Source organism: Macaca fascicularis, chromosome X, assembly GCF_037993035.2.
Source record: "Macaca fascicularis isolate 582-1 chromosome X, T2T-MFA8v1.1".
Lineage (NCBI taxonomy): Eukaryota > Metazoa > Chordata > Mammalia > Primates > Cercopithecidae > Macaca > Macaca fascicularis.
The window spans coordinates 18,151,139-18,174,305 of record NC_088395.1 but is presented as its reverse complement, the minus strand read 5'-3'; the positions used below and the strand labels follow the sequence as shown (position 1 = coordinate 18,174,305).

Below are 23,167 nucleotides of genomic sequence, written 5' to 3'. Positions count from 1 at the left end.
ATGGAAAACAGTATGGCGATTCCTCAAGGATCTAGAACTAGAAGTACCATATGACCCAGCCATCCCATTACTGGGTATATACCCAAAGGGTTATAAATCATGCTGCTATAAAGACACATGCACATGTATGTTTATTGCGGCACTATTCACTATAGCAAAGACTTGGAATCAACCCATATGTCCATCAGTGACAGACTGGATTAAGAAAATGTGGCACATATACACCATGGAATACTATGCAGCCATAAAAAAGGATGTTTGTGTCCTTTGTAGGGACATGGATGCAGCTGGAAACCATCATTCTTAGCAAACTATGGCAAGAACAGAAAACCAAACACCGCATGTTCTCACTCATAGGTGGGAACTGAACAATGAGATCACTTGGACTGGGGAAGGGGAACATCACACACTGGGGCCTATCATGGGGAGGGGGGAGGGGGGAGGGATTGCATTGGGAGTTATACCTGATGTAAATGAGGAGTTGATGGGTGCTGACGAGTTGATGGGTGCAGCACGCCAACATGGCACAAGTATACATATGTAACAAACCTGCACGTTATGCACATGTACCCTAGAACTTAAAGTATAATAAAAAAAAAAATAAAAACTAAAAAACATAAAAAATAAATAAATAAAAAGCTTGATTTAGAGAGTCAAGGAGTAAATAGGAAATGCACAGTGTTAAAAAAAAAAAAAAGAAAAAGAAAAAGTGGCTTCCCAATACTTTGTGAGATCTGCCTTCTCTGTCTTTACCCCAGTTGACATTCACTTTGAGTGAACTTTAGAAATCGTACCTCACTTTATGTCCCTTTACCCTCTATTATATATAATTGTCTTCAATATTGAGAACCACATTAGTGTTATAATTTTTGCTTCCGCCATCAAACATAACTTAGAAAACTCAAGAGAAGGAAAGTCTGTTGTATTTATTTATATTTTTACCCTTTAAATTGTTCTTTCTTAATTCCTGATTTTCAAGATTTTCTTATATTATCATTTTCTTCCTGTTCAGAGAACTTCTTTTAACCATGCTTTTAGGGTTGGGTGGCAACAAATTCTCTGTTTTTTGAAGACAGGGTTTTGCTGTGACACCCAGGCTGGAGTGCAGTGGTGCTGTCATGGCTCACTGCAGCTTCAACTTTCCAGATGCAAGCGATTGATCCTCTTGCCTCAGCCTCCCCAGTAACTGGGACTACAGGCACGTGCTACCATGCCAGGCTAATTTTTTAAATTTTTAGTAGAGATGGGGTCTCACTGTGTTGTCCAGGCTGGTCTTAAACTGTTGGACTCAAGTGATTCTCCCTCTTCAGCCTCTCAAAGTGTTGGGATTATAGGCATGGGCCACCACACCCAGCCCTCTTCTTCATTCTTTAGGGATAGTTGCTGGATATAGAATTCTAGGTTGGTAATTCTTTTCATTTTTTTTCTTTTCTTTTCTTTTTTTTTTTTTTTTTTGAGACTGAGTCTTGCTCTGTCACCAGGCTGGAGAGCAGTGGTGTGATCTCGGCTCACTGCAACCTCTGCCTCCTGGGTTCAAGTCATTCTCCTGCCTCAACCTCCCGAGTAGCTGGGACTACAGGCGCCCACCATCACGCCCAGTTAATTTTTATAATTTTAGTAAGGACTGGGTTTCACCATATTGGTCATGCTGCTCTCGAACTCCTGACCTCAGGTGAACCATCCGCCTCGGCCTCCCAAAGTGCTAAGATTACAGGTGTGAGCCACCGTGCCTGGTCAATAATTCTTTTCTTTTCGCACTTGAAAAGTATTCTGCAACTTCTGTCTGGCTTCTATGGTTTCTGATGAGAAATTTACTGTTATTCAGATTATTTTTCCTTACAGCCTTCATATAATTATGGATTTGTTTTTTCTTGTAGTTCTTTCAATTTTGCTTTCTGCTTTATCTATTTTGTGGCTATATTACCAAATGTGTACCAATTTTGAATTGTTATAACTTCCTGGTGGACTGAACCTTCCACAGTAACCTGATTTATTTATGGTTTTTCTCCTGGTGCCGGGGAAACCAACCTAATGATTTTTTTTTTTTTTTTTTTTTTGAGACGGAGTCTTGCTCCGTTGCCCAGGCTGGAGTGCAGTGGTGTGAACTTGGCTCGCTGCAACCTCTGTCTCCTGGGTTCAATAGATTTTCCTGCCTCAGCCTTCTGAGTAGCTGGGATTATAGGCACCTGCCACAACACCTGGCTAATTTTTATATTTTTATTAAAGACAGGATTTCCCCATGTTGGCCAGGCTGGTCTTGAACTCCTGACCTCAGGTGATTTACCCGCCTTGGCCTCCCAGAGTGCTGGGATTACCGGCGTGAGCCACCATACCTGGCTGATCTCCTTTTTTTAACCTTTACGTCTACTTTATCTGATGACCAGATTTTGTGTGAATGATGTTCTTGTTACCTTTTTCTGACTAATGCTCAAACTTGTTTTTTTTTTTTTTTTTTTGAGACAGGGTCTCACTTTGTCACCCAGGCTGGAGTGCAGTGGCGTGATCTCGGCTTAGTAAAGCCTTGACTTTCTGGGCTCAAGTGATCCTCCTGTCTCAGCTCTCCAAGTAGCTGGGACTACAGGTGCGCACCACCTCACCTGGCTAATTTTTGTATTTTTAGTAGAGACCGGGTTTCACCACGTTACCAAAGCTGGTCTCGACCTCCTAGACACAAGCAGTCTGCCTGCCTCGGTCTCCCAAAGTGCTGGGATTACGCGCATGAGCCACCACGCCTGGCCAAGAAGTTGCCATACTATTTTCCATAATGGCTGTACTAATTTACATTCCCACCAACGGTGTATAAGAGTTCCCTTTTCTGGCTAGGCATAGTGGCTCACCCTCTAATCTCTACACTTTGGGAGGCTGAGTTGGGAGGATTGTTTGAAGCCAGGAGTTTGAGACCAGCCTGGGCAACACAGTGAGACTCTGTCTCTACAAAAAAATAAAAAAGTAAACTGGGCATGGTGATACGAGCCTATAGTCCTAGCTGCTGGCGAGGCTGAGGTGGGAGGATTGCTTGAGCCCTGGGCCTCATTAGCCCAGTGAGCTATATTCATGTCACTGCACTATAGCCTGGGCAACAGAGCAAGACCTTGTCTTTATTTAAAAAAAAAAAAAAGAAAAAGAAAATAAAAGAGTTACCTTTTCTCTGCGTCCTAGCTAGCATCTATTGTTTTTTTTTTTTTTTTGTCTTTTTAATAGTAGCCATTCTTACTGGAATAAGATGACAACTCATTGTGGTTTTGATTTCCATTTCCCTGATGATTAGTGATGTTGAGCATTTTTTCATACACTTGTTGGCCATTTGTATGTATTGTTTTGAGAAATGTCTATTCAGATCCTTTGTCCACTTTTTTTTTTGAGATGGAGTCTCACTCTGTTGCTCAGGCTGGAGTGCAGTGGCACGATCTTAGCTCACTGCAACCTCTGCCTCCCAGGTTCAAGCAATTCTCCTGCCTCAGCCTCTTGAGTAGCCGGTACTACAAGTGCGTGCCACCATGGCTGGCTAATTTTTTTTTTTTTTTTTTTGTATTTTTAGTAGAGATGGGGTTTCACCATATTAGCCAGTATGGTCTCTGTCTCCTGACCTTGTGATCCGCCCACCTTGGCCTCCCCAAGTGCTGGGAATACAGGCTTTGCCCAGCCCCTTTGCCCACTTTTTAATTAAGGGATTATTAGTTTTTTCTTGCTGTTGAGTTCCTTGTATGTTCTGGTTATTAGTCCCTTGTGGGATAAATAGTTTACAAATATTTTCTCCTATTCAAGAGGTTGTCTTCACTCCGTTGATTGTTTCCTTTGCAGTGTATATGCTTTTTAATTTTATGTAGTCCCACTTGTCTGTTTTTGTTTTTGTGGCCTGTGCTTTTGAGGTCTAGCCATAAAATCTTTGCTTAGACCAATGTCCTGAACTGTTTCTCCTATGTTTTCTTCTAGTAGTTTTGTAGTTTCGGGTCTTATGTTCAAGTCTTTAATGCATTTTGAGTTGATTTTTGTATATGGTGAGAGAGGGGTCTAGGGGTCTAGTTTCTTTTTTTTTTTTGTGAGACACAGTCTCACTCTGTTGCCTAGGCTGGAGTGCAGTGCAGTGAGTGCAGTCTTGGTGCACTGCAACCTCCGCCTCCTGGGTTCAAGCAGTTCTCCTGCTTCAGCCTCCCGAGCAGCTGGGATTACAGGCGCCCACCACCACACCCATCAGTTAGATACGGGGTTTCCCCATGTTGGCCAGGCTGGTCTTGAACTCCTGACCTCGGGTGATCTGCCTGCCTTGGCCTCCCAAAGTGTTGGGATTACAGGCATGAGCCACCACGCCTGGCCTAGTTTCATTTTTTATATATGGATATCCAGTTTTCCTAGCACTGTTTATTGAAAAGGGTGTCCGTTTCTCAATGTACGTTCTTGGTGCTTTTGCCAAAAATCAGTTAGCTGTAAATAGATGGGCTTATTTCTGGGTTTTCTGTTTTGTAGGTCAATGTATTTGTTTTTATACTAATACCATGCTGTTTTGGTTACTATAGCTTTGCAATATATTTTGAAGTCAGGTGGTGTGATACTTCTCTTTTTTTTGCTCAGGATTACTTTGGCTATATGGACTCTATTTGGTTTCATACAAAATTTAGGATTGTTTTTTCTATTTCTGTGAAGAGTGACATTGGTATTTTGATAAAGATTGCATTGAATCTGTAGCTTGTTTTGGGTAGTGTGGTCATTTTAACAATATTAATTATTCTGATCCATAAACATGGAATGTCTTTCCATTTGTTCATGTCCTCATTAATTTTTTTCATCAGCGTTTTGTAGTTTTTCTTGTAGAGATATTTCACCTCCTTGGTAAAAATTTCTTCCTGTTTTCTTTCTTCTTCTCTCTTTTTTTTTTTTGAGACTGGTTCTTGCTCTCTTGCCTGGGGTGGAGTGCAGTGGCGTGATCACAGCTCACTGTAGCTTCCACCTCCTGGGCTCAAGGAATCCTCCTGCCTCAGCCTCCTGAGTAGCTGGGACTACAGGCATGTGCCACCTTGCCCAGATAATTAAAAAAAAATTTTTTTTTTGGTAGTGACAGGGTCTCACTGTGTTGCCCAGGCTCCTGGACTCAAGTGATCCTGCTGCCTTAGTCTCCCAAAGTGTTGGGATTACAGGTGTGAGCTACCACACCCAGTGTTTTATTTCTTATGTGGTTATTATACATGGAATTTTTTAAATTTCTTTTTCAGCTATTTCGTTATTGGTGTATAGAAACACTACTGATTTTTGTATGTTGATTTTGTATCCTGCAACTGTACTGAATTTGTTTATTAGATCTAAGAATTTTTTGGTGGAGTCCTTAGGTTTTTCTAAATACAAGATCATGTCACCTGCAAAGAGGGACAATTTAATGGTTAGAAAGTCGTGTGAGGAAGTAGCCACTTGAGCCAAAGCCAGCCTACGAGGCACAATCTGCCTTCCTTTTTTCCATTTAGATTCCTTTTATTTCTCTTGCCTAATTGCTCTGGCTAGGACTTCCAATACTATGTTGAATAGGAGTGCTGAAAGTGGGCATTCTTGACTTGTTGCAGTTCTTAGAGGAAAGGCTTTCAGCTTTTGTTCAGAATGATGTTAGCTGTGCCTTTGTCATATATAGCTTGTGTTATGTTGAGGAGTGTTCCTTCTGTGCCTAGTTTGTTGAGAGTTTTTAATCATGAAGGACATTGGATTTTATCAAATGCTTTTTCTGCATCTATTGAGATGACCATATGGTTTTTGTCCTTCATACTTTTGATATGATGTATCACATTTATTTGTGTATGTTGAACTTATCCTTGCATCCTTGGGACAAATCCTACTTGATCATGGTGTATTATGTTTGGATTCAATTTACTAGTATTTTGTTGAGGATTTTTGCATCTATGTTCATAGGGAAATTGGCCTGTAGTTTTCTTTTTATTCCTTGTGTCCTTGTCTGGTTTTGGTATTAGGGTAATGCTGGCCTTGTAGAATGAGTTAAGGAGAATTCTCACCTCTTCAAGTTTTTGAAATAATTTGAGGAGAATTGGTGTTAGTTCTTTATAAATACGGTAGAATTTAGCAGTGAAGCCATCTGATCCCAACATCCCTAAGATTGTTGGGAGACTTTTTATTACTGATTCAGTCTCATTGCTTATTAATTGGTCTGTCAGGGTTTTCTGTTTCTTCCTTATTCAGTCTTGATAGGTTCTGTGTGTCCAGGAGTTTATGCATTTCCTCTAGGGTTTCCAATTTGTTAGTGTATAGTTGTTCATAATAGTCTCTGATGATCTTTTGTATTTCTGTGGTTTTTGTTGTGATGTCTCTTTTCTTTTGGGTAGTTTTCAGCTATTTTGTTAAATAGGTTTTCTCTGCCTTTGGCCTTCTTTTCATCTTTTGAAACATCCAAAATTTGTATATTTGTTTGCTTTATGGTGTCTCATATGTCATGTAGGCTTTCTTTATTCTTTCTTTTTTTTTTTTTTTTTTTTTTTTTTTTTGTCTGATGGGGGCTATTTCAAAGGACCTATCTTCCAGTTCTGAGCTTCTTTTTTTCTGCTTGCTCTAATCTATTGTGAAGCTCTCAAAGGAATTTTTTATTTAATGCATTGAATTCTTCATATCTAGGGTGTCTCTTTGGTTCTTTTTTATGGTATCTATTTCTCTGGTGAATTTCTCATTCACATCCTGAATTGTTTTTCTTATTTCTTTGTATTATTTATCTGTGTTCTCTTGTATCTCACTGAGCTTCTTTAATATCATTATTTTGAATTATTTTTCAACTATTTCTTTTTCATTGGAATCTGTTGCTGGAAAATTATTGTGTTCCTTTGGAGGTGTCACATTTCCTTTTTTTTTCATATTTCTTGGGTCTTTACATTGATGTCTGCACATCTAGCATAATAGTTGCTGCTTCTAATTTTTTGGACTGACTTTTGTAGGGGAAATCTTTTATTATTATTATTATTATTATTATACTTTAAGTTCTAGGGTACATGTGCACAACGTGCAGGTTTGTTACATATGTATACATGTGCCATGTTGGTGTGCTGCACCCATCAACTCATCATTTACATTAGGTATATCTCCTAATGCTATCCCTCCCCCTTCCCCACAATAGGCCCCGGTGTGTGATGTTCCCTGTAGGGGAAATCTTTTTTTGGAAGATGTTTATGTGTTGTTGGTTAAATAGGATACTTTAGCTTTGATTCTGAGTGCATGAAGTAGTGAAGTTTCTCTAGGAGTTATTTGGCTGTAAGCAGTGTCATTAGTGTTTGTAATTTCCTCAGTGGCTTAGGCTGCTGTTGTTGGTTGAGGCTGTGGTGAGGTTTTGCTGTGGATGAGGACACCAGGTGGGCCAGTCCTCAGGCCCCAGCGATGACAGTAGAGGGCCGAGCATGCCTGTTCTTGGGCCCCTGGTCATCTGGTCCAAACCGGCTGATATTTGGGCTTGCAGGTGACTTGATAGGATGTCAGCAGTGGCAATGCTGCAAGGTCCTTGGTTCTCTGGGTGGTGTGTGTGGTGTAGGTGATGGCGCTAATGGTGACAGGACAACTTTTGGGCCCCAAAGCAGCATGTGTTCGGGTTAACAGTGCCTGCAACAGGCTGGGTGAGCCAGTCCTCAGGCCCCCAGTGGGTATGTGCCAGTGGATGCTGGCTGAGGTGACAGTAGCAGGCTGGCTGGCCCCATCCTCAGGCCTCCAGGAGGAGTGCATAGCAGTGATGGTCAGGGCGGGTCAGTCCCCAGGCTCCCGGGAGGTATACTTGGGCAATGAGAGAGCAGTGCCAGCAGGCCATGCCTCAGGTCCCTGGTGGTGTATTTGGGCACTGGCTGTGGTGGGCAGGGTGGGGCAATACCCTGGACCCCCGGTGCAGTGCTTGGGTGGCAGCAGCAGTGGTGGGCAGGCAGAGCCTGTCCTCAGGGTGTGTGCAAGTGTGCCTCCGTACTGCTGCTTGGGAGAGCTGCAGCCACAGACAGGCAGTTCTCAGGCCCTGGTGGGAGCATGTGCTTTAGCCCCTGGTGGCGGCGGCTGTGGTAACAGCAGGGAAAACCAGTGTGCAAGTACACAGAGGTGGCCTTGCTGCTGGGGGTGAGGGGTAATTGCTAGGGGTGCACACTTAGGCCCCTAGTGGCAGCTGCTGTGGACAGTGTTAGAGTCTGTTCTCAGAGTCTGTGTGAAGGAGCCCTGCTACTGTGGAGGGAGTAAGGTTGCTCTCAGTAGTAGTCCTCCCAGGCAGGTGGTTCTTAGGCTTTAGGGAGCATGTGCTTTGGCTCCCTTTGTTTTGGGTGGGGGTGGACAGCCTCTCCAGTATGCTGCACCATTTGTTCCCCAGGGTGCAGGACACTGTGTATGGTAGAGTGCTGGGGACCTTGCCACTTCGCTGGGTCTAACGGTTGTTGCGCCACTGCAGCCCTCTGGGTGGATGTTGGGAGATGTTGGTGGGACTCTAGGGATGTGGACATGTAGGGGTTGTTGGGCTCCAGGGTAGGATGCAGTGTGGTGGGGGCTGAGATCTCAGAATGGCACTGTGCTACAGTTGCTTAGGACTTGGGACGTGGGCTCACTTTCTGGAGCAATGATGTTGCGTGATCTCTAAGCAGGTCCTTAAGCTGTTCTCAAGGCCTGTGATGGGTTTTTCTGTGGCTAGGGCTGGCGGAGTCCATGGTGGGAATATTGGCCACTGGGGATCTCTCACTTACCCTTTCCCCTCACTGAAGATCCTCTTCGGGCTCTCAGCCAGTCTTGACCAAACTGGCCGTCTTGCGTCCCTCTCTTTTCATGCCTCAGGTGTTTCCTCTTACTTCTTGTTAGATTCCAGTGTTCCTTCTTAGATGCTCAGTTTGAAGATTATATGCTTAATATTTTGGTTCTTCTTTCTGGAGGAGAGGAATATTGGAAGCCTCCAGTCAGCCATCTTGAAGTGATTTACCTATTGCATGTTTTAATTGTATCTTAAAAAAATCTCATGGGCTGTTACTATTATTACTTACATAGTCAATGTTTGTTGAGATTTACCCACATATTTAGCATGTTCTTTGCTCTTTATTTATTCTTGATGTCTCAAACCTTTCATCTGGGATTACTTTTCTTCTTTCTGAGGTAGATCCTTCAGAATTTCCTTTACTGAAGGTCTGCTAGTTGCATTCTGTCTTGGTTTCTGTTCATTTGAATATGTCATTATTTCAGCTTTGTCCTCAAAAGACACTTTCTGTGATGGTAAAATACCAGGTTGACAGCCATTGTCCTTCAGCACAATGAAGACATTCTTTTGACTTTTGGTTTCCATTATTGCTGTTGAAAATATAGCTGTCAGTATTTCTCCTCTGACTGTAATCTGTCATTTTAAAATCTAGCTACTTTAATCTTTTCATGTCATCTTTGGTGTTTTACAGTGTTACCTTGGTAGTTCTGTTTGTAGGTTTTGTCGAATCTTGATGTCTTGGCAAAACCGTGCATATATAAATACACTGTTCACCAATGAGATCACTTGGACTCGGGAAGGGGAACATCACACACCAGGGCCTATCATGGGGAGGGGGGAGGGGGGAGGGATTGCATTGGGAGTTATACCTGATGTAAATGACGAGTTCATGGGTGCTGACGAGTTGATGGGTGCAGCACACCAACATGGCACAAGTATACATATGTAACAAACTGCACATTATGCACATGTACCCTAGAACTTAAAGTATAATAATAAAAAATAAATAAATAAAAAAAACACACTGTTCACTTTCATGGTGAGAAATTAAGGATTTCAGATGGCACAAGTAATTCAAGGTTGTAAAGCAGTTTTCTTGATAGCCTTTTGAATATTGAGTACAAATAGTTCAAACCATGTTAAAGTAGAATTTGGAAGCAGTTAAGAGTAGAAACAAATGTGTGCCCACTGCTGCCACAATCTGTTTTATAAATATTTCCAGAAGTCCCCGGAAGAACTTTGGGATTCTGGGGAAAGTATGGTTAAAAACTTGTAGTTGGCGTTCACCCAAAGATAATGCATGTGTGATTCATTTTGCTTTTTTTCAGGCATCGCTTATTAATTATGGATAGGTTAATAGTAAGTACTGTACTTAGACAAAGTGAAATACTCTTTTTGCATAGGGAAAACATTTAGGCAATACACCATTTATTTAGATGTCAGCTGTAAAATAAAAGTATGGTTTTTTAGATATAATATGTATATTCTTGAAAGCAAAATATTTTTCTAATTATTTTTCATTCTAATTTTTAATGTAACAATTTTCTTCTAATAGAAAAAGTAAATGCTCAAAGCAAAATATTGGGAAAAGGTTTTGGATACAACTATGGCAAGCAGTGTGGTATTTGGCTTCATTCTACTTTTCTTTTCTCTTACATTACACATGTAACTTTAGAAAACACACACATACATGTTCAAATCAGTGGAGAAATGTTGAAATAAGTTATGGTATAGTTCTTTAGAATAATTATAGAATAATTTAGAATGAGAGTGTTTCTACTTATACTAAGGAAAGCTCTCTAAGATATATTAAGTGAAAAAAGTAAGTCCCCTCAAATATATACAGTGTAATACTGTTATGTCAAAACAAAATAAATATGTATTTCTATATGTACCTTTAGAAATATATGTGTAAATATGTAAAAAAAAATCTGGAAGGCTATATATCAGATCTGTAATACTGATTATTTCTGCGAAGGATGTTGAATGGTAAAGGAAGTGGTAATGGGATCTTGCTTTTATCTGTGGCTTAAAAAAAAAGAATATATTTGTATATAGCATTTGTGCTTTAAAGTAAATAAAATGACAATTTTAGTTTGAAAAGGGGTTATTGTGTATATTATTTCTTGCCTATTTTTTCCATAATCTGTTGTGACTGTATTCCCATGTAAAATATCTCTATAAATTGAATTTTATGTGTGCACTGCATTCCATTGTATGGCTGTTCCATAATTTACTTAACCTAATCTCTGTTTTGTTAAGCATTTAGAATATTTCCAGATTTGTTATTAAACTAGATGATATGATGAATACTTTTATGTATATATCTTTGTATACCTCTCTGTTTCCATAGATAACTTTGCTAGGTTAAGGGGTATGTTTTTAAGGCTGACAAGTGGTCTTTTAGAAAGGTATACCCATTTCCGCCAACCTCAGAAGTGTTTTTTTACTACTCTGGCCAACCTTGGGAATTATTTTTCTTGTTATTTTTTGCTAACTAAAAAAATATTTGTTTTCCAAAATTTCATTTATTAGATTACTAGTGAGATTGAATCTTTTTCTTTCCATGTTTTTTGGTCATTAATATTCCTTTATAGTTTGCCTGCTAATCACGTTTTCCCATTTTTCTCTTAGCATGCTTTTTTTTTAACTGATTTGAGTGCTTCATTTATTGCTCATATCAACCCTGTGTCATAAAAGTAAAAAATTTTTTCCAGTAGTTTGCTTTTTTTTTTTTTTTTTTTTGAGACAGAGTCTCGCTCTGTCGCCCGGGCTGGAGTGCAGTGGCCGGATCGCAGCTCACTGCAAGCTCCACCTCCCGGGTTCACGCCATTCTCCTGCCTCAGCCTCCCGAGTAGCTGGGACTACAGGCGCCCACCACCGCGCCCGGCTAATTTTTTGTATTTTTTAGTAGAGACGGGGTTTCACCGTCTTAGCCAGGATGGTCTCGATCTCCTGACCTCGTGATCCGCCTGTCTCGGCCTCCCAAAGTGCTGGGATTACAGGCTTGAGCCACCGTGCCCGGCCAGTAGTTTGCTTTTTAATGTTAAAGTTTTTTTAACTTAGAGAAATATTATTTATTGACTTGAATATTAAATACTTTAAATGCCTTAGAGTTAAATAATTTCAGAAGGCACACATAATATTAAATTAATTGAATTTCATAAATTAAAAAAATCTATTTTTATTTTGAATTTTTCTTTTTAAACACATCATTCAAATGACAATACTTTGAATATTTCTGAAAAACACTGGAAACGTTTGCTCTCAACCTTTATATAACAGCTTTTCCAAAATATTTTAAGGGTTGTAGCATTTAAAACCTTATAATTAATAACTAAAGAAATACAGTTGCATAGTTTCTTTAAAAATGTAACGAGGCATCGATGAATGCTCCTTGATATGACTTTACATTAAATAAATGTTTATTTAAGCTTTACTGGTTTCCTTTTCAAGGATAGTAATAAAGTTTAATTTACTTTAAAACTTTTTCTAACCATTTTTAAAAACTGTGTAAATACTTCTGTGATCAGAAACAGCAAAAATTTGCATTAGGCTTATTAATGGTAGAAAAAAATCACTGAGAAACTTACTTGGATAGAAAATTCAGCAAGCTGTATGGCTTTTTCCCTCTTGTTTATTTAGGTTTTCTTTTCTTAGCTCTTGTTATGACCCTACAATCTTTCAAAGCCCTTAGCTTCTGGTTGGTGCTGTCACAGCTCATCAGATTTACTCATGAGACCCGTGCAGAGTGTCTGGTGAAAAAGAGGAAAGGAACATATGTGCTGCTGTGTCCTTGGCAACTTGCAGAAGAAGGCTGAATGACGTAAATGAAAACGAGGCCCATTGTAGATTTTCTTCTTGCAAGTTTATTTGATCTTGCCGTTTTCTGTTTTCATCTTGCTCCCCGCTCTTCTGTATCTTATATTTTAGTTCTCTCTAAAAAATGATAGAAATTTAGGAATTCCCTGTAAGCTACCGTTTTTTCCCTATATTGCCATCCCCGTGTCTCCAGTGCATATATACTTATAGGAGTTTATAGCCAGTCATTTCATTAAAGTCCAAATATTTAATACATGAAAGAGCAAGACAGGATAATCCAGCAACTTAGAATCAAAACTAGGACTACCCTGTTTTGAAGGCTATGTGAAAATTTTTTTAAAAAATCTTTTATTTTTCCTGTCTTTTTTGGGGAAAGTTTGTAAACCCATTACTATTTTGTCTCTATAATTTTATTTATTAATATAATAAATAAATACAGATTATTAGTCTTTTGAAAAACTAAGAAGTAGAAGATTCTTTTAAAAGTTTGCCCCCAGTATTGTTTTCATTATTATGGGATGTTCAAAGTTTTTAACTTGAGCTTCAGATTTATGTATCATTGATTGTAACTTAATGACCTACTCTGGTCTGAAGTGTCATCTTGTAGCCTAATTCTTTAAGCAATTGTGACCTTACAGACTAGGAAGGAGGGCAAGCAGCAAACTTCCAGATGCTGAGTATAAGGTTGCAGGATCCCAAGGGTATAGAGGAATTCTTCTGGTCCAAAGGGAACCGTGGAGGAGGGGAAAACCTAGAATCAGGAAGGTGTAGCCAAGCATTCCTGTCCTGTGGCACTGTAGGCTTCCAGTGACCACCTTAACTGTTTTCTTGATAAAACCTTTCCGTTTATTGGGTCTTCTGTCCCCCTACATCTCACGGAAACAGCTTAATTTAGAATTGGAACTCAATGGTAACATTGCATTTCCTTCACAACTTACTTAAATAGACCTTAAAGGTAATTAATTATTTTGGGGAGTGTTAGCTGCTTCTTTGAATGCTGGTTTATTTTATGGGCAAGTATGTGTGTGGTTTAGTTTTTTCTTAATTAAAACTTTAAGGGAGTGGGTTTTAAAAATCTAAACGTTTGATCTTTAAAAAAAAATGTAACTGGTCACTTTAGTAGTTTTTTTTTTTTTTCTATTTTGAAAAACTCTAATGTTTTCCTTCTTAACTGTTTTAAAGTTTGTCTTTTGGGAAATTTTTCGTTGAGCAAACAAGAAATAGGTCTACTACTTTCCACACTCCCACCCCATTCTCATTTTTAAGAAAACAAAACTAGAAATTGTGGCTGCTTTTTGCTCTTTGTTCAGGTATGTGCAGAGAGGAGTATGTGGTTTCTGTAGCTTGTGTTTCATCTCTCTAAATTTTAAAATTAAGATTTTATAGCTTTTAATGCATGTATTCGCCAACTTTCCTCCTGTTTTTGTAGGACTGTGTATGTTCAGTTAAAGCCACATAAAGCAGCACTTTTCATTTTTCTGTGTAACAGTAGGTCAGAAGTGGCAGAGGTGCATATAACTAAGGTTGTAAAAAGTTCGAGGTTTGTCAGTCCCACTAGAAGGCTTCTGAATAAACACGATTATTTACGTAGATTTTTGCCCTTAATGTAATTTATAATAAAATACGGACTAATATACTGAGTATATTCAGTACTCTTGTTTGGTATAAATGAAATGGTTAGAAATGCTGTCAACCTAAATGACTCAAAAGCTATGAAATTTAATACAGCTGATACTTTCTTTTTCATATGAACAGCTTGGAACAAATGTTTTGCTTGTGCAAATGAGATGGCTATTATGATGCAAAGAAGTATCTTGGAAAAAAATTTTCCTTTTTCTGTTTTAAGTATTCCAGCTAAATACTGCAACAATTGCAAGCAGAGTCTGGAGATTTTTCTTTCTTGCTTCTGTTCTATGATATATTTTAGTAAGTTCTCTTGAGACTATTAAAATGTCTTGGTTTTTAGGACATGTGATCAGGTAGGGATAACTTTATCTATAGATGCAATGGGTTAGCAGTTAGATTTTGTGTGTCTTCTTATTTCTTTCCAGTTTCTCTGACCCAGGGTAACCTTTGGAAGGACCTTTGGTTCTTCTCTGAAGGCAGGAGTGAAGAAAGTTTGAGCAGGTGACTGATGATCACTGTCTCTACAGTCCACAGACAATATGTATTATGCGAATTACTTTAGCAGTCCCCTTAGTCCCCTCCTCCCACTCCTCCCCCCTTAAACCAACAAATGCAAATAGCTTCATCCCCATTTGCTAGAAATTCAGGCTTGCTCAGGCAACATGGGCTTTGTTGTTGACTTGCTTTCTCCAGAAAGGCAATTTTATTCCTGGTAAGGAGCAAGGCTATCTTATCATTTGGAACCTAAATCACCTTAATGGTAAAAACAGCAGCAACTTGTTTCTCTGGAATATTGATAAAGGTAGGAATTACTGCAAAAGTTTTTTTATATTGTAATTGAAGTGTGGTTAAAGAAATTCATTGTCTGCTTTGTTAGCTTTTGTATACTAAATATCTTGGTAATTTTGGTTATCTCAAAGACGTCCTCTGTTTGATTCTAAATATTACTTATTGAAATTGTTGGCACTATTATTTGAATAGTCACTTCTAAAAACTGTTTTATAGTACAGGGAAAAGTAAGTCTTTGGTTATTTCTACCATAAAAATTTTTTTTTCTTTTTAAAAAGAATAGTCCTATTGTAAGTCAAGTTTGATCATTTAAATCACCAGTTTGTAATGACACTGTTGTTGTTTTATTAAAAATAGTTTTTAGGGATATGACAGTAAATGCTTTTTTACTGGTATTACCTGAGATTTATTAAAAGTTTTTTTATGATACAGAAATGTGAATAACATTTTACTAATTAAATATATTAATATGTTTGATGTGTTTTTTGGAAATTGTAGCAGTGACAACCAAGATTTTTTTTTAACAATAGCATAATGGAAGTTACTCAAGAAATAATTTAGGAAGAAACAAGGTACCTATGGTTTAAAAATTGAGTGACTTTTAAAAGCTCATGTTGCTAGATGAATTATGAATTGACCTAAAAGAACTGAAGTTGCTTCTTTTTGTGTGAACTTTCTTCTGAAAATATTAAAAGCTATGGAGATTATCATATTTTTAATAATGTCATTGTGACCAAAATCTTGGGTTCTTTTGAAGTAAGCACATGTGAGTAGCAATTGTGAAATAAAATAGTCTTCATGAGAAGCATCCCCCATGAGGCTGAAAGGGGGAGTAGTTTACAAATAGTGTCAGTGGTTGATTGGCAAGTAGAAAACAAACATGTTTTAAAAACAAGATTCTTAGAGCCTTTCTAAATTCTAATTGTGATTTCTAGCTTGTTCTTGCATTTTTATGATTTTCTTTCTAGTCTGAATACTTATGGGGATATAATTATATAACAGGGCAGGGAAACGATATAAATTTTACTAAATTAGATTGTCTTATTTTAATTTAGCATATATGCCAACTTAAAATGGCATTGTCACTTAGGTATGGAGGTAGAGAACAACTTTAGCTGGGCTTTTGTGTCTTAAACAAGATACAGGTTAAAGAGCTATCCTTTAATGTCTCGTGTTTGGGAAATTTTTCCCAGTAACATTGCAAGTTGCCAGTAACCTTAAGATAGAGTTTTCTATGCAGATTAAGGTATAATGTTTTATAAGGCATATGAAGTGTTTCTTCTTCCTTCTTTAATCTGTTTATCTTAGGTCCCCAAGCCCTATTTTGAAATGGGGGAGGAGGGAGTAAATCAAAACTATAGATCCTATCAATATATTTGGTTTTGGTTTAGTTACCCAGACCTAATTTTTAAAAGCTGCCGGAAAAGACCTAACAGCGCTTCCTAATGAGAAGTTCTGTCAGACCCCCAAAGCAATCTAATTTAAATGAAATCCTTGCTTTTCTGAGTGAGTGATTTCTTTCTTTTTGTGTTGGAATTGCTTTTTATTATATGTGTTAAACATGTAATTTTTTATACTGTAAAACTATGATTCTTTGGTGTTGAGAGGGAAACCTACATGGACCATCAAGGAGACTCAGGAAGGATGGTGAAGGAGCTAAGGCAGCAGATTCTGGGCTTGTTTTTGCTGTTGAACTCTGGACATGTCATCCATCTCTGCTTGGTAAATGAAGAGAACCCTCTGGTTAAAATAGGGAAATTGGTGCAAGGTCCAACAAGGGTTAAAATATGAAAAGGCAGGTACAATTTTTATAAAAACTGGAACAGCTACCACTGAAAATTAAAGACTCTGTTTTCCTTTGTAAGTTCATCCCTTTTCCTTGTGGTGATCAGTTGCAAAACAAACCTTTGAAAATGAAGGGAGGGGAACAAAAGGGCATTTTGTGCTTGTTTTGGGCACAGTAGGAAAGTGGGAGAAAGAATGAAAAAGTAGTATCTCAGAGAAGTCTTTAAGTGATGATACGAGGAAGAGTGTTAACCTGTGGGAGGCAAGGTTGAGGTGTGGGAGGGATGTCTGACTAGAACAGAAGATGCCCTGTTACTATGCATGGAGGTAGACACTGTGTGTTTCTGACGTTCAACTAGTTGGGCAATAGAAATGCTTTTACCATTATGTTCTGCTGAGTCAGTTTCTTTGAACGGTTACTGCCTGTAGTACTGAGGTGATCTATTTAATTCTGAAATTGCTGGAGACTGAGTTGCAGATTATTGTGTTTTATTTGTGAGGATTCTAAAGGTCACTGCTGGTATGCAGTGAGCCTGCGTGGGTATTTCTAATGTTATTTTTAGTAGATTCACATAGGCTAGGCTAAAAATTATATAGCTGTTTATCTAAATAGAATATTATAATGCTAATGTTAAATCATTTTCTTTAGAGACATCTACATATTTAGAATGGCTCGTTCTATTGTTACTCAAAGAAATGGCTAAGTTGTTTATTTTTGTTGGGGCATTTTGTATTTTTAATGACAAAATTGATATTTATTATAGAACATTTAGAAAATAAGTGATAAGAGGAAAATCTGAAAACTACATATATTCTTGCCATCTGGAGATTATCACTGCTAATATTTTGGTATATAAGGACTAGGATATTTTAATTAAAAAATCAAATTTTAATTGCCAGTAGTCATTGAGACCAATTGAGGACATCTTTTAAAAAGCATGTTGTATTCTATTCTATATACACAGAATTGTATTGATTTGGTCTCATCTACTTAGGTATTCTTACTCTGTTATTGTAGTAGTTTAACAGACTTAAAATGTGGTCCGATTGTAAATATTTGAATTAGAGAAATTCCACAGGAAAATTTAAATTGTCAAGGAAGACTGTCAGAAGGTACTCCGCCAATATTTGTTGCAATAGTTTTTCTTAAAGGTATATTTAGTCAAGAGAATTGAAAAAACTCAACTGCTTTGAGGAAAAAAGAAAAAATTAAAACACCTAAACATCGACTTACTATTTTTAGGTTTCAGCTTTTATTTTAGATACAGAGGGTACATGTACAGGATTGTTACATGGGTATATTGCACCCAGGTAGTGAGCATAGTACCCAATAATTAGTTTTTCAACCTCTCCTCCCGCGCCCCCGCCGCCCAGTAGTCTTCTATGTCTATTGTTCTCATGTTTATGTCCATGTGTGCTCAGTGTTTAGCTCTCACCTATAAGTGAGGACATGCGATATTTGATTTTCTGTTCTTGTGCTTATTTGCTTAGGATTATGGCCTCCAGCTCCATCTATGTTGCTGCAAAGGATATAATTCCATTCTTTTTTATGGCTATCTAGTATTCCATGGTATATATGTACCACATTTTCTTTATCTAGTCTACTATTGATGGCCACCTAAATTGATTCCATGTCTTTGCTATTGTGTATAGTGCAGCAATGAACGTATGAGTGCATGTGTCTTTTTGGTATAATAATCTGTTTTCCTTTGGGTATATACTCAGTAATGTGATTGCTGGACTTAATGGTAGTTCTGAGTTCTTTGAGGAATCTCCAAACTGTTTTCCACAGTGGCTGAACTAATTTATGTCCCCACCAACAATGTATAAGTGTCCCTTTTCTCTACAGCCTTGCCAACATCTGTTTTTTTTTTTTTTTTTTTTGAAGTGGAGTTTCGCTCTTGTTGCCCAGGCTGGAGTGCAATGGCACAATCTCGGCCCACCGCAACCTCTACCTCCCAGGTTCAAGCGATTCTCCTGCTTCAGCCTCCTGAGTAGCTGGGATTACAGGCATGCACCACTGTGCGCAGCTAATTTTGTATTTTTAGTAGAGACGGGGTTTTTCCATGTTGGTCAGGCTGGTCTCGAGCTCCTGAGCTCGGGTGATCCACCCGCCTTGGCCTCCCAAAGTGCTGGGATTATAGGCGTGAGCCACCGCGCCCAGCCACATCTGTTGTTTTTTGACTTATTTTAAAATAATAGCCATTCTTGGCCGGGCGCGGTGGCTCACGCCTGTAATCCCAGCACTTTGGGAGGCCGAGACGGGCGGATCACGAGGTCAGGAGATCAAGACCATCCTGGCTAACACGGTGAAACCCCGTCTCTACTAAAAAATACAAAAAAAAAAACTAGCCGGGCGAGGTGGCGGGCGCCTATAGTCCCAGCTACTCGGGAGGCTGAGGCAGGAGAATGGCGTGAACCCGGGAGGCGGAGCTTGCAGTGAGCTGAGATCCGGCCACTGCACTCTAGCCTGGGCGACAGAGCGAGACTCCGTCTCAAAAAAAAAAAAAAAAAAAAAAAAAAAATAATAATAGTAGTAATAGCCATTCTGACTGGTGTGAGATGGTATGTCATTGTGGTTTTGATTTGCATTTCTCTGATGATTAGTGATGATGAGCATTTTTTCATGTTTGTTGGCCACGTGTATGTCTTTTGAGAAGTGTCTGTTCATGTTCTGTGTCCATTTTTAAATGGGGTTATTTTTTGCTTGTTGATTTAAGTCTCTTACAGATTCTGGATATTAGACCTTTGTTGGATGTGTACTTTGTGAATATTTTCTCCCATTCTGTAGGTTGTCTGTTTATTCTGCTGATGGTTTCTTTGGCTGTACAGAAGCTCCTTTGTTTAATTAGCTTCCACTTGTCAATTTTGTTGCACATGCTCTTGAGGACTTAGCTAAAAATTCTTTGCTAAGGCCAATGTTGAGAGGGTATTTGTTAGGTTTTTTCTAGGATTTTTATAGTTTGAAGTCTTACATTTGAATCTTTAATCCATCTTGAGTTAATTTTTGTGTATGGTGAAAGGTAAGGGTTTAGTTCCATTCTTCTGCATATGGCTAGTCACTTGTCCCAGCACCATTTATTGAATTAGGGAGTCCTTTCTCCATTGTTTGTTTTTGTTGGTCTTGTACAAGATCAGGTGGTTGTAGGTTATATGGCTTTATTTCTGGATTTTCTGTTCTGTTCTATTGGTCTGTCTGTTTTTGTACCAGTACCATGCTTATAGTATAGTTTAAAGTTGGGTAGTTTGATACCTCTGGCTTTGTTCTTTTTTGTGTAGGATTGCTTTGGTTATTTGGGCTCTTCTTTGGTTCCGTATGAATTTTAGAATAGTTTTTTTCTAATCTTGTGAAGAATGACTTTAATAGTTTGTTAGCAATAGTGTTGAATCTCTAAATTGCCTTACACAATCTGGCTGTTTTAATGATATCGAGTCTTCCAGTCCATGAGTATGGGATATTTTCTCATCTATTTGTGTGATCTCTAATTCTTTCTGCAGTGTTTTGTAGTTCGCCTTATAGAGATCTTTCACCTTCTTGGTTACCTGTATCTAGATATTTCATTTTCTTTGTGGCTGTTGTAAATGGGATTGTGTTCTTGATTTGACTCTAAGGCTGGATATTATTGGTATGTAGAAATGTTACTGATTTTTCCGCATTGACTTTTGTATCCTGAAACCTTGCTAAAATAATGTATCAGTTCTACTAGCCTTTTGGCAGTCATCAGGGTTTCCTAGGTATAGAACATATCATCACTGAAGAGAGATAGTTTGACTTTTTCTTTTCCTGTTTGGATGCTTTTTATTTCTGACTGTTCTGGCTAGAACTTCCAGTACTATGTTGAATAGAAGTGGTGAGAGTGGGCATCCTTGGCTTGTTCCAGTTCTCAAGGGGAATGGTTCCAGCTTTTGCCCATTTAGTATGATGTTGGCTGTGGGTTTGTCATAGATGGCTCTTATTATTTTGAGGTATGTTTGTTTGAAGCCCTGTCTATTGAGGGTTTTTATTGTGAAGAGATGTTGGATTTTATTGAAAGCTTTTTCTGCATCTATTGAGATGATTATGTGTTTTTTGCTTTTAATTCTGTTTGTGTGTTGGATCACATTTATTGATTTGTGTATGTTGAACCAACCTTGCATCCCAGGAATAAAGCCTGCTTGATCGTGGTGAATTAACTTTTTGATGTGCTGCTGGATTCAGTTTGCTAGTATTTTGTTGAGGATATTTGCCTCTATGTTCATCAGGGATACTGGCCTGAAGTTTTTTTTTGTTTTTTGTTTTTTTTTCCTTTGTCATGTCTCTGCCAGGTTTTGGTTAGGCTAATGATGCCAGCTTCATAGAATGAGTTAAGGAGGAGTCCTTCCTCCTCAGGTTTTTGGAATAGTTTCAGTAGGATTGGTACCAGCTCTTCTTTGTATGTCTGATGGAATTTGGCTGTGAATTCATTTGTTCCAGGGCTTCTTTTGGTTGGCGGGTTTTTTATTACTGATTCAATTTCAGAGCATGATATTGGTCTAGTCAGGGTTCCAATCTCTTCCTGATTCAGTCTTGGGCGATTGTTTGTTCCCAGGAATTTATCCATTTCCTCTAGATTTTCCAATTTGTGTGTGTAGAGTTTTGTTGGTTTTGTTTGTTTGTTTGAGATAGGGTCTCACTTTGTCACCCAGGCCGGAGTGCAATGGTGTGATCTTGGCTTACTGTAACCTCAACTTCCTGGGCTCAAGTGATCCTCCCGCCTCAGCCCCACGAGTAGCTGGAATTACAGGTGTGTGCTACTATGCTTGGCTAATTTTTGTATTGTTAATAGAGACAGGGTTTTACCATGTTGCCCTGGCTGGTCTTGAACTCCTGGATTCAAGCAATCCGCTCACCTTGGCCTCCCAAAGTGCTGGGATTACCAGTGTGAGCCACCACGCCTGGCCTTGCATAGAGTTGTTCATAGTATTCTCTGAGGATCTTTTATATTTCTGTGGGATTAATTGTAATGTCATCCTCATCATTTCTGATTGTACTTATTTCTATTTTCTCTTTTTTTTTTCTTTGTTAACCTAGCTAGTGGTCTATCAATCATGTTTATTTTTGTAAGGAACAAACTCTTGGTTTCCTTGATCTTTTGTATAGATTTTTGCATCTCAGTTTTTTTTTTTTTTTTTTTTTTAAGATGGAGTTTCACTCTTGTTGCCCAGGCTGGAGTGCAATGGCATGATCTCAGCTCACTGCAACCTTTGCCTCCTGGATTCAAGTGATTCTCCTGCCCCAGCCTCCCAAGTAGCTGGGATTACAGGTGCACGCCACCACGCCCAGCTAATTTTGTATTTTTCGTAGAGATGAGGTTTCTCCATGTTGGTCGGGCTGGTCTCGAACTCCTGACCTCAGGTGGTCCACCTACCTCAGCCTTCCAAAGTGTTGGGATTACAGGCGTGAGCCACAGCACCCAGCCTGCATCTCACTTTTATTAAATTCGCCTTTAATTTTAGTTATTTCTTTTTTCTGCTAGCTTTGGGTTTTTTTTTTTTTCCCCAAGTTCCTTTAGGTGCAAAGTTAGATTTTTTTTTTTTTTGAGACAGTCTCGCTCTATCCCCCAGGCTGGAATGCAGTGGTGCGATCTCGGCTCACTGCAACCTCCGCCTCCCAGGTTCAAGTGATTCTTATGCCTCAGCCTCCCGAGCAGCTGGGATTACAGGCACCTGCCACCATGCCCAGCTAATTTTTGTATTTCTAGTAGAGATGGGGTTTCGCCATGTTGGCCAGGCTGGTCTCGAGCTTCTGACCTCAGGCAATCCACCTGCCTTGGTCTCCCGAAGTGCTGGGACTACAGGTGAGAGCCACTGTGCTTGGCCCAAAGTTAGATTTTTAATTTGAGATCTTTGTAACTTGTTGATGAAGGCATCATCAACTTTCCTTTTAACACTGTTTTAACTGCATCCCAGAGATTTTGGTAAGTTGTTTCCCTATTTTTATTAGTTTTAAAGAATGTTTTGATTTCAGCCTTAATTTTGGTGTTCACCCAGGAGTTATTCAGGAGCAAGTTGTTTAATTTCCATGTATTTATGTAGTTTTGAGAGATGTTGGTAGTGATTTCTGTTTTTATTGCACTGTGGCCCAAGAATGTGCTTGGTATGATTTCAGTTTTTTTTTTAGTTTTATCGAGACTTGGTTTATGACTGAGCATGTGGTCGATTTTAGAATATGTTCTGTGTGCAGATGAGAAGAGTATATATTCTGTGGTTGTTGGGTGGAGTGTTCTGTAGATGTCTTTTAGGTCTAGTTTGTCAAGTGTTGAGTTTAAGTCTAGAATTTCTTTATTAGTTTTCTGCTTCAATGATCTAACGCTGTCAGTGAGGTGTTGAAGTCTCTCAGTATTATTGTGTGGTTGTCTAAGTCTTTTCATAGTCTTTTTAGGATAGTTAAGACTTCTTGTTGGATTGTACCCTTTATCATTATATAATTATCTTCATTATCTTATT

The 23,167-nt window shown here is 38.7% G+C and overlaps 1 protein-coding gene across 5 annotated transcripts in view; it reads left to right on the top strand.

The window, feature by feature from the left end:
* SCML2 (Scm polycomb group protein like 2) overlaps positions 1–23,167 on the top strand; it is a 119,894-nt gene that overhangs the window by 50,714 nt on the left and 46,013 nt on the right. Inside the window, exon 1 of one of the 5 annotated variants that reach the window (XM_074028970.1) lies at positions 14,758–14,930. The exons of the other annotated variants lie outside the window; for them this stretch is intronic. The gene's annotated coding sequence lies outside the window, so the exon portion shown is untranslated. Of the gene's footprint in view, positions 1–14,757; positions 14,931–23,167 lie in introns of those variants that run through there. 5 annotated transcript variants of the gene reach the window in all.